Below are 10,453 nucleotides of genomic sequence, written 5' to 3' on the forward strand. Positions count from 1 at the left end.
TAAACTGTCTGCAGCACTCCTATAAGGGTCACTTCCATACCAAGTTCTATGCTATGAAGTCCCTTCCATCTCTCTCATCAGAAGGGAAGGCTCCTTCCTCTGTGATCCCACACAGCACTTGGTCTGCGATTTTCTTGTACACTATGCCCATTCTCCATTGTAACATAAGGACTCCTATTCATAGCTTATCTCTCCCTTCTCAATCACAAGTCTGTGCAGGATAGAAACTAAATTTGTTTTTCATCTGATACACTACACAATACCTAGCAGTATCTCAAATAACGAAAACTTCATTTTTAAATTAACTGCACACTATAAGTAAGAAATATTTGCAAGTTTTGTCTTAAGACTAATGAAAGATACTGACTTGGCAAATATGCATGTGAAGTAAGTTTCCCCCTCAAGACCAGTTTCCTGGCTCTATCACTCAGCTTTCAGCACTGGCCAAGGCCTGTGTTGTTTTGTGTCACATCCTTCACAGAGGGGGAGGGAAGGGAAAGAACTGAGGAAGCAATAAAAGCGTTCAGGTCACACAAGTGTATAGCACAAACTTGCAAAGAAAAGTGAAGGAATGCTGCTCAGCAGCCATCTGCCACCTTGCCAATGCCAGGAAATTCCGGCCTGCCATTTTTTATAATGTGATAATTCACACAATTGTGTTAGAGACGTGCAGCTAAGAGGCCTATGAGAGACTGAAAATTAGTGTTCCCAAGTTACATTGTAAAACAGAAGACTTAGTGAATTCTTCAAATCTCCATGCTCTAAAGGAATCTCAAGAAAACCACATTATGTTTGTGTGTACATATGAGTGAGGAAGGCTTGGCATGTTACCAGTATTGAAGGGAATTTTTTGTTGGTTAATTTGCTTTTAATCCTACCCATCATGTATTTATGAATCCTCAAACACTCAGGTAAACTTTCCTAGTTAAGAAGGTCAATGGCAAAATTGTCTAATTTCTCTTTTTAGGAACTGAAAGCCATTTACCCTTCCTATCTCTTCTATGCCAAAATTTTATACAAATCCTTTGGAAATTAAATGACCTATAAATTGAATTATCCTCTTTAAATAATTACTCTAAAATCAAGGGGATAATTCCTGATGGATTCCTAAGATAACCACCCATTTTCCACTAAAAACAAAACTCCATGTTCAATTCATTCAGATGCCTTGGTTTGCTCTTTAAGCAGATGGAGCTACAGTGAAAAATGAGACAAAAAAAATCTAAAACTTTCCTTCTACCAGTGATACAGAGTACAGATTTGAGAAGAGTATCTTTCTAGCTTTGGCTTCCCCACTGTGAGTTGAGAAAGAACTCTTTACTTCTGTTCATATTTGCTCTTCTTTCGTCTGTTTCCTCACTTCTAAAAAACATAATGCGGCCATTTACACCCCACAGTGCTAGCAGAAATTAAATTTGAGCAAGCAACCAAATATTGGAGCACATCTCATATACTCAGCTGCTCCAAGGTGCCCTAGTTAAGCAAAACACACAGTGCAAACACATGCACGTAATTAAGGGTTAAGTAACGTGGAACAATGAAACATATATTCCTAGAACGGGTGCATTCACGACAGTGAGTAGGAACACCCAGAAGTGTTTCCTAGACATGTACCCTTGACCTCAGCCTGAAGCATGAGCAAAGGACAGGGTATGGACAGCCCAAGAAGTTGAGAGAGAATTCTGGCTAAAGCGGACACAACCCTCTTCCTTCTTCCACATCTTCTCCCAGCTCTCCTGCTCACATCTGATGCTTGGCTGAGATGGCTGGCAAATGTGAGGGAAAAGCAAATTCCCCAGCCCATCCCAGACCTACAGCTGCAGCCTCTCTGGGGCGGGGCCTGCAACATGTGCCTTGGCAGTCGGCCCTCCAGCAGGGCTTCTGAGCACTCAGGTTTGGAAACTGCAGCTGCAGCTATACTTGCTTCTTTCTCCTTTATTTTTCTGCTGCAAATAACACAGACTGGGTAACTGTGAAAGGAAAAAGAGGTTTATTTAGCTCATGGTTTGGGAGGTTCAAAGGCTGCATCTGGTGATGGCCTTGTGTGAGTCCCAAGAAGGCACAGGGTGTTACCTGGCAAGAGGAGCACATGCGTGCACAAATACACATCAGTCCTTGTGTGTGTGCACATATGTGTAGGTGCGTCATTCTTCGGGTCTGTTTTCCTCTTCTCATGAAGCCATCCGTATTTAATCATAAAGGCTCCACCCTGATGACCTTATATGATCCTAATCACTTCCCAAAAGCCCCACCATACTCAGATGAAGCTTCCACCCTCCCAATACTCACAACACAGGTTAAATTTCAACACATGAACCCCTGAGGAAACATTCAAACCACATCCAAAGCATGGCTCATCCTCTCTCCTATGAAAACTAGTTCTTTGCACCGGGCTAACTAGCATACCTCTGCGTGTGAAAAGTTAAACTGATTTTCTCCAGAAAGCTTGTCCAACCTGTACTAGATTCTTGTTTCTCAACCCCAGCCCTGGGTTAGGTACTCTGGCCATGTGCCATACATTACTTGCTGAGGTGCTAGTGATGCTCTATCATATAGTATGGTTCAGTTTGAATGTGTCTCCCAAAATCCATGGGTTGGAAACTTAATCCCCAAATTCAAATGTTAACGGTATATGGAGGGGCCCTTTGAGGGGAGATAGCTGGGATTCGATGAGATCATGAGGGTAGGCCCACCATGACGCTATTATAAGGAGAGGAACAGAGACTTGAACTGCGGTGGGCAATGTAGCTCAGTGTTAGAGCACTTGGCGCACACACATGAGCCCCTGGCTGGATCTACAGCACCACAAAAAAAAAAAAAGCAGTGAGACTGCAGCTGGGGCACTTGTTCTGGCTCCACCATGTGATTGATGTCCCATGCCAGATGTCAAGTGGCTGCCAGCACCATCCTCCTAAAAAAAAAAAACAGTGAGACTGCAGCTGGGGCACTTGTTCTGGCTCCACCATGTGATTGATGTCCCATGCCAGATGTCAAGTGGCTGCCAGCACCATCCTCCTATCTTCCCAGTCTCTGGAACCATGAGTACTTTCTTTCATAATTATTCAGTCTAGAGTATTTTACTGTAGCAATAGGAAATGAACTAAGGTACCTGTGAAACAAATGGTTTGGAATGTGATGAATTACTTTGCTATGAGGAATTGGATATACACACAATTCACAGATGCTTTTGAAGCATTGGTTGTAGAAACACAATTCAATTTAGTTTATCTCTAAAAAGAGCTTCATGGATGGATTTGAGTTTTAAAAATATCTGCACTGAAAAAGTTCACTAAGACTTCCTCTCAATGTCCTCAATAAGGCAGCACATGCTTCCTTGTTATAACAATTCTTTTTTCTCTGTGGGCAGATTTTCCTGCCTTCAAAACAATAAGGCCCATGAAAGATGACAGAAGAAAGAGCCTCTTGCCCTCAGGGGAAAGGATGAAGACTTACAGCTAAGATTCGTGGGTAAGTATTGGAAAGAATAATTCTTTTTTTGTTTTTTGTTTCGGTTTTTTGTTTTTTTGGTTTTTTTTGATACTGGGGATTGAACTTGGGTCCTTGCACTTGCAAGGCAGGTGGCAGAACCACTGAGCTAATCCTCAGCCCTGAAAATAATAATTCTTTATATTACTGTAAAGAAAAAGCCTTAGGCCACAATACCTGGACTCTAGCTCTAGCTTCCTTCATTCGCAGTTTCAAATCTCTGTTCTAATCTGGGTCCTGTGCTTGGATCTACTGTGTGTGAACAAGACACTACATAGTCTCCTCTGTGGGCTCCTCTATGGGCTGAGTTGCACCTGACTCCACAAGCCACTGAACCTTTCTGGCCTCAGTTTCTCCATCTACAATAGAAAGACAGTAATAACAAGATGACCATCAGAGTTCCCTCTGGACTCAAAAATTGTTTGGCTAAGAACAACACAATTATTCCCATGAGCCAGCAAAAATCATTCTTCTCCTGGTGCCCTGCTCCATCTCAGATCTAAAGAGCTGGGAAATGAGATCAATGAGTATGACCCTTGAGTGTGAAGACCAAGGAAACTTGCAAATGCAGAAAAGTTGGCCCACTTCAATGGAGACATAGCTTGAACAGAAAGGGAAAGTCCTGCAGGGAGTCAAGCAACCTTCTACGTCACAGTTTCCTTGTCTGCTGAGTAACCTTTGACACTGTCAAGGTCCCTTCCAGTCCCAACCCTACAGGCTTCTGCTTTCTTATCATGAGAGGCTACTTCACCACAGCACTCACCACTGGGCAGTGAGAAGATGCCCAAGAGCCAGTCAGACCCCAGAGAACCAAAACGCACACTGATTTGGTAACTACATCCTAGGAACTGCCACGATTTTGTGACTAACCTACAGATCAGCGGGCTAGAAATAAACCAATTGCTGGATCTTCCAACATTCTACCTTGATAAAGGCAATGGCTTCTTCCATGCCTGACTCTGACAGCCAATGCTCTGTCCCACAAATCCCCTTCCTCCCTCTGGCCCCTTCTCCTCCTGCCTGGGACTTGGGGTGCTGCCTACCACTGCTTCCTCAAAGCCCACTCTGTCCTTTCCACAGCAGCAGCATCCAGTTCTCAAGAGCTATAGGGATAGGATGCCTCAGATAGTGACAGAGGACCAGAAAGGAGATCTCTGGAATGGCTAGGACTTTCTCATCCTCAGCTGTAAAGCTAAGTATCTGGTTAAGAACAAATAATAATTATATACCTTTTAGTCACTTACTATGTACCAAACACTATTCCACTCACTTATTTTATCTCACGTGACTGTGACAATAACCCCATGAAGTAGCATGATCATATCTTCTCCATATCCTCAACAAGGCAGTACTTGCCTACTTGCTATAAGTAGGGACTTTTATTAATGGAATGCAGCTGTACACAGGACCATGCAAGGAAAGCTTGAAGGAGGGGTGCAGAGGAGGGTTGGTAGGTGGCACAGAAAACAGGAAACCCCAGGCTGGCGAACTGTCACTTTTTGTATCCTGGGACTGTGCCAAAGGAGCAAAGACAAGAAGCTGCAGGCCTTGGGGAACTGCGAGTGGGAATGGAAAATGAGGTCTCCTGAGTTCAATACGTTTGGCAAAAGGATTCTCCAGGTAAGATGATTGGCCACAGAACTCAGGTTGCCTGAGGTATCTGCAACCCTCTACCCATCCCACCCTCAAAAAGTCCCTTGGGTAGATTCAGTTTCCTTCTCTTACAAAGAGAGCTGTGTCAATAACTGGCAGAGGAAGGCAAAGAAATCCAGCCCAACTTCTCCATCTAGCCATCAAGGTTCCATTACAATGGGCATTCATCCATAAAGCCACCCAGAATAAATGAAAACTCAGCTTGTCCAGGTATCCTTATTTTATCCCATTCCACACTAGAATATCAGGATAGTATTTCTTTTCCCGAAGTCCTATGCACTTCCTATGCACTTAAGGATCTGTTTTCATCACAGGATATCTGGGCATTTTTTAAAATCTTCACAGGATTTTTCTACTTTAAAAATCTATCTGATATTTGTTGTTGTGCAATAGGATATTTACATTTATTCCCCCCAATAGATACAAGTAGACGCATCAAGGAGGAAGAAATGCAGGACTATAGTTCTTTTTCAGAAAATCTGGAGGTGAGATGTGCTTCAAAATTCAGGGTTTGTGATTCTAGAAAGGCAATATATGCATTTAACAAATATCATATAGCATTCAGAAATCAAATTTGGCAATAGTACTGCAGCAAAATATATGAATCCTGAAACAGATAAATATGTATTCTAGAATCACATATGGATTTAGGCTATGTTTTATCAACAACAGAGAATGCCAAAAGCCTACAAAAAAAGTTTTCATAGCTTTTTGCATTTGAAAATTTTCTATGAAGTACAGACATTTAAAAATGTCTCAAATGCTAGAGAAAATATGAGCTCATGAGTAATCAAATATATACAAATGAAAACAATCATGGTACCAATTCTTGCCTAATAAATTAACAAATATGTTTGTCAGAAAATAAAAATTAAGTGTGAAAAGTGAGTCCTTTAGACCACTGCACAAGAACATAAAATGGGCCAGTCTGCAGATCAACAATAGAGTCATCGATGTCCTCAAGAATGTGAATATCACTGAATTCCAAACTGATTTTTCAGGAATTCATTTTAAATGGAGTCCTCCAATATTTAACTTAGATAAAGCTTATGAACAAAGGTGTTCACTGAAACAAGCACCTTTAAAACTCATTTAGAAACTTTAGTAACAACTGAAACTTCCTAAAAGGGTGCAAAATGAGGTTTAAAAAAAATGACCCTATATAATGAAACATTAAAATGCAGCCATTTTCTGAGTGTATGAGGGAATGGTGGAAACTTCACACATAAGATTACCAGGCCAAGATGCACTAAGATTATACTGCATTACGATCCTGTCCAAGCCAAATGTACACGTCAAGAAGACCAGAATGACAGGCTATCGACAGCAAGTGATCAGGTAATGGAACCAAAGGTGATTCTCCCCTTTCCTCATAAACTTTAAAGAACAAATTCTGAGGGAAGAACAAATTCCAAAAGTTCCTAGAGCACTATATTTCAGCTGAGGAGGAATGGGAAAAGAAGGCTTTATCCTGGAACTTCTGGATAGCAGCAAGCTCATGAATCTGAGGTGTCACTTTGGGATTTCTGGAAATGAAAATGAACCTACCTTTGCAAAGCCACCACCTCCAGAACTGGGGGGAAAAACCTTAAAGAACATGTAGCCTATATTTATTAGATTTTTAATTTTAATTTTAATTTCCTTTTTACTATTTGTTGATTGGTTTAACTGACATATGTCAAGTCTAAGGGACACTCTGGGAAAGAAATACAGTAAAGAAAAAAGATATATGGAATAAAATATACAGAGATCACAGCTCATTTGATCCACACTGGCAGCTAGGAAGACAGAAAAGGACAGAAGCTGGCACGATGCCATGGCACAGGTGAGGGAAATGGATTCAGGGACTCCTCTGGCTTTTGACTTCCAGTCTAGGGCTCTGATTAAAGCATGGTCCTCTTTCCACTATAGCATGTCACCAGCCTGCTACTTCCGAGTACTTACAAATACCTTAGAATAAAAAGATTTTCTTACTCAGAAGAAAAAAGTGACTTAGCAATAATAAGAATGGGCTTTAGCACTGAACAAATCTAAATCAATGTCAAACGCAGCATACACAGCTGGGTAACTTTTTCAACAACTTCTCAGAGACTTAACTTCATCTGTAAACACAGGAATAAAATTATACAGCTTACAGATGTTATAAGAATTAACTGGTCTAAGTATTTAGACCAGTGCCTACCACATAACAAGCAATCATAAAAACTGAATTCCTTCTTACAAAAAGAAGAAAGTTTCTCAACATATTAACCCCAAATTCAAATTTTGTCCTTGTGAGCCACACCAGACTCATTGTTCTACTGGCTTTCAGCAGTCCACCAAACCTTTACCAATTACTGAAGTGCATAATTTAAAATATTAAGACTCACTTAAGATAACAGTTTTAACCAGGGACAACTGCGATCAGTCTGTCAATTTTAAATTGTTTACTTCTGTTGACTCAATATGTAATTAGGCGTCTACATCACAGCCATACAATTCTTTAAAAAGTAATGATGAAATTGTTGTTTCTAACACTTAGAACTAAGATCATTCTCATTCAAATTCAACTACTTCAAACTCCCCAAATAATTTGCTTGATTCATTTCTTGGGGGTTAGGGGGTTACACAAAGAAGAGGAAATGATGGGCACTTTTCATTTCCTCTTCAAGTTAAATTTGAGCATGGAATTCCAAGCTCCAAAGGATGCTTTTCAAAACAGTCCATCCTTTGTATTATGGGGCTATATAGCTGGGCTACCTGGCCAAAGGAGAATGTAGTATTTAATAAAACTTATCTTTATCATCTAAATGAAGAGTCAGGAGGCTGGATGGAAACCCACAGAACCCAAGGATTATATACTTTTCATCTCACTAGCACCTGGACCATATCCATCATTCCCTTACTCAAGGGCTGTGCCCACTGTCAGGTAGAGAAACTAATAGGCTCAAAGGCTGACTAACCAGAGAACTTAAGAACATAAACAAGCCAACACACGGAAAAAAATCATCCTTTGTAGTGCTTATGGTATATAGTTTTGAATGTTGCTGCTAAGAAACAGAAGTTTGAGACTCTTCCACTAGAAAGGAAGTGAGAAACTCTACCATTACTCACTACAGAGCTGTATGTCCTTCACAACTTCTAACCAACCACATACTTAAAATTTTATAATATCTTAAACTATCTTAGCATTTTGGCTACATTGCCAAGATTAATTTATGTTCAGTTTTCTCTGGGCATCAGTAGGGTACATGAAAAAGTTTAACTTTAGAAGGAAGCAGGCTGATATCGCAGATAAACATATAAAGATACACACATACCTCTCTTAAAGATTCTGCTGACTGATACAGTGCTTCTGTGATGATGGGCCTCAGCTGCCCCACTGAAAACCAATACTTCATAGGATTATGAGGGTAAAGTTTTTAAAAATATATAAAGTGTACACCTTTAAGGTGGGATGGGTAGGGGAAGGATAATAAGGTAAAAGAAAAAAATGTTAGAAAATGAAAAGATGGAAATAAAGTGTTTGTAAATGGGGAGGGGAGCAGGGGATGAAGGGAGGGCAGGGACAAGGGGAAAAACTGAGAACCAAGACCTGTCATGTAGAGGTACAAGATTACAACAATGAATGTAACTGTACTGTATCCCTAAAATGTACCAATAAACTCAATTAAAAAATAAATAAAATATATAAAGAGCCTAACCCAAAGTCCTAACACAGCTTGCAGCAGGCTCTCAACATCACTTTCTATCTCTTTCTTCCTACTTTTCATCTCTGACTCCAAGGAGATCAGATGTTAACTGTTAAGGCACACTGACAAGTTTGTACTCTGTGTCCTTTTTAGATATCTCATTCTTCATAAGCATTAACTTGCATCAAAAAGGTTACTGTGCAATTAGACAAGATTCTCTTCAATCATAGTATGTCCTAAGACCTGAGTGTTGCTCAGAGATCCAGGGAAACACAAACCTACTTTAAGGATGAATTCTCCTGCTGATGGCTGATTGCACCTATCAAGTGCTGAATTAAACTTTTTTCTAAATTCTGGAGCAACTGATTCTAACCCTGTAAGCACAGTCTACACTCTGAAGTCCAATTTGAACTTAATTATATACCTATATGCCCATTGAAACACAGAATGAAAATCGAAACTTCTCATTCATAAAACATGTCAATTATTGCCACTTTCCCAGCAGGAATGGCTGAAGGAAATATGGGTCTGCTAATATAGGCCCAGGAGACATATTATCTAGTCTGTTCCCTTCCTAATCCATTCTAATTCCTTAAAAAAAAAAGCAAAGGCCATATTGACAAACCAGTTTAAAAGCTGCAAGTGACTGGAATGTTCTCAGGAGGGAAAAGTAGAATGCGTATTTCTATGGAGGAATAGTCATTGTTGGAATCTTTCCAGTTGCTTATTATTTGGACCTGAAGAGGAGCCACCCCTGGAGGCAAGCTTAGAAAGACTCGCTGAAGTTAAGATTCCAGGCTGTTGTAACCCCAAATGGCCAAGAAGAATTAAGTTTATTTCTTTAAAAAGCTATTGCTATGAGGAAGAAGAGGAGGAAGAACGGTAAGGAATCTGTAGTGTCTGCAGTTATAAAAACAAGAGTGTGAAACAGGACTTGTAAGAGGTGCACCTCTTCTTAAGAGATTTCAGTTAAAAACTCCCGGTCACAGTTCATCATCGTTGGGTATAAAACTTCAGCATCTCTGCTGGTGGCTTCCTGCCTTGACCACAGATTTCTTTTGTGATGACAGGAACCGACACAGAAAAGCAAAAGTGAATATAAGTTTACAAATGTTTCATCCTTTTCCAAGCCAAATGCATCCAGAATACAAGGGATGGGAAGAAATCTGGAATCCCTGACCTGTTGCACGAGTCCATCAACCACCAAAATAAATGAAAATTTGGAAAGATTATGGAATTCTTTGAGGTTTTAAGACTTCTCCTTTTTTTTTTTAAGTGGGGAAGGGTTGGAGCAGAGAGAAACGCGAGGACAGAGTAACCCAGTCCCATGTCACGATCTTCCGCTCTCTGGGCCTTTAAGGACAAGAGCGGCAGGAAAGGGGTTGCTGGAGTTGAGAAGAGCAGGGCTCTGGAGAAATCGCACCTAGGTAAGGCCACACCAAGCAAGGTTCCTACTCCTTGAAGGGTTCAGAGTTGGAGCGATACAGGTCCTTAGCAGAGGCCTGGGTAAGGGAAGGCGGGAAGGAAGGAACGACGGCCGCTGCCAAGCGCCGTGCCCTGCCCGGCCACCCCGGACAGCAGAGGTTCGGAGCCGGGGTCCCGCAGTAGTGCGGGAACTCACACAGCTCGCGGCGCAGCGGGAA

At 41.0% G+C, this 10,453-nt stretch overlaps 1 protein-coding gene across 1 annotated transcript in view; it reads right to left on the reverse strand.

The window, feature by feature from the left end:
- Rell1 (RELT like 1) overlaps positions 1–10,453 on the reverse strand; it is a 49,549-nt gene that overhangs the window by 38,477 nt on the left and 619 nt on the right. The window lies entirely within an intron of this gene.

This window comes from Fukomys damarensis, unplaced genomic scaffold (assembly GCF_012274545.1).
Source record: "Fukomys damarensis isolate Sample0158 unplaced genomic scaffold, DMR_v1.0_HiC HiC_scaffold_35, whole genome shotgun sequence".
Taxonomy (NCBI): Eukaryota; Metazoa; Chordata; class Mammalia; order Rodentia; family Bathyergidae; genus Fukomys; species Fukomys damarensis.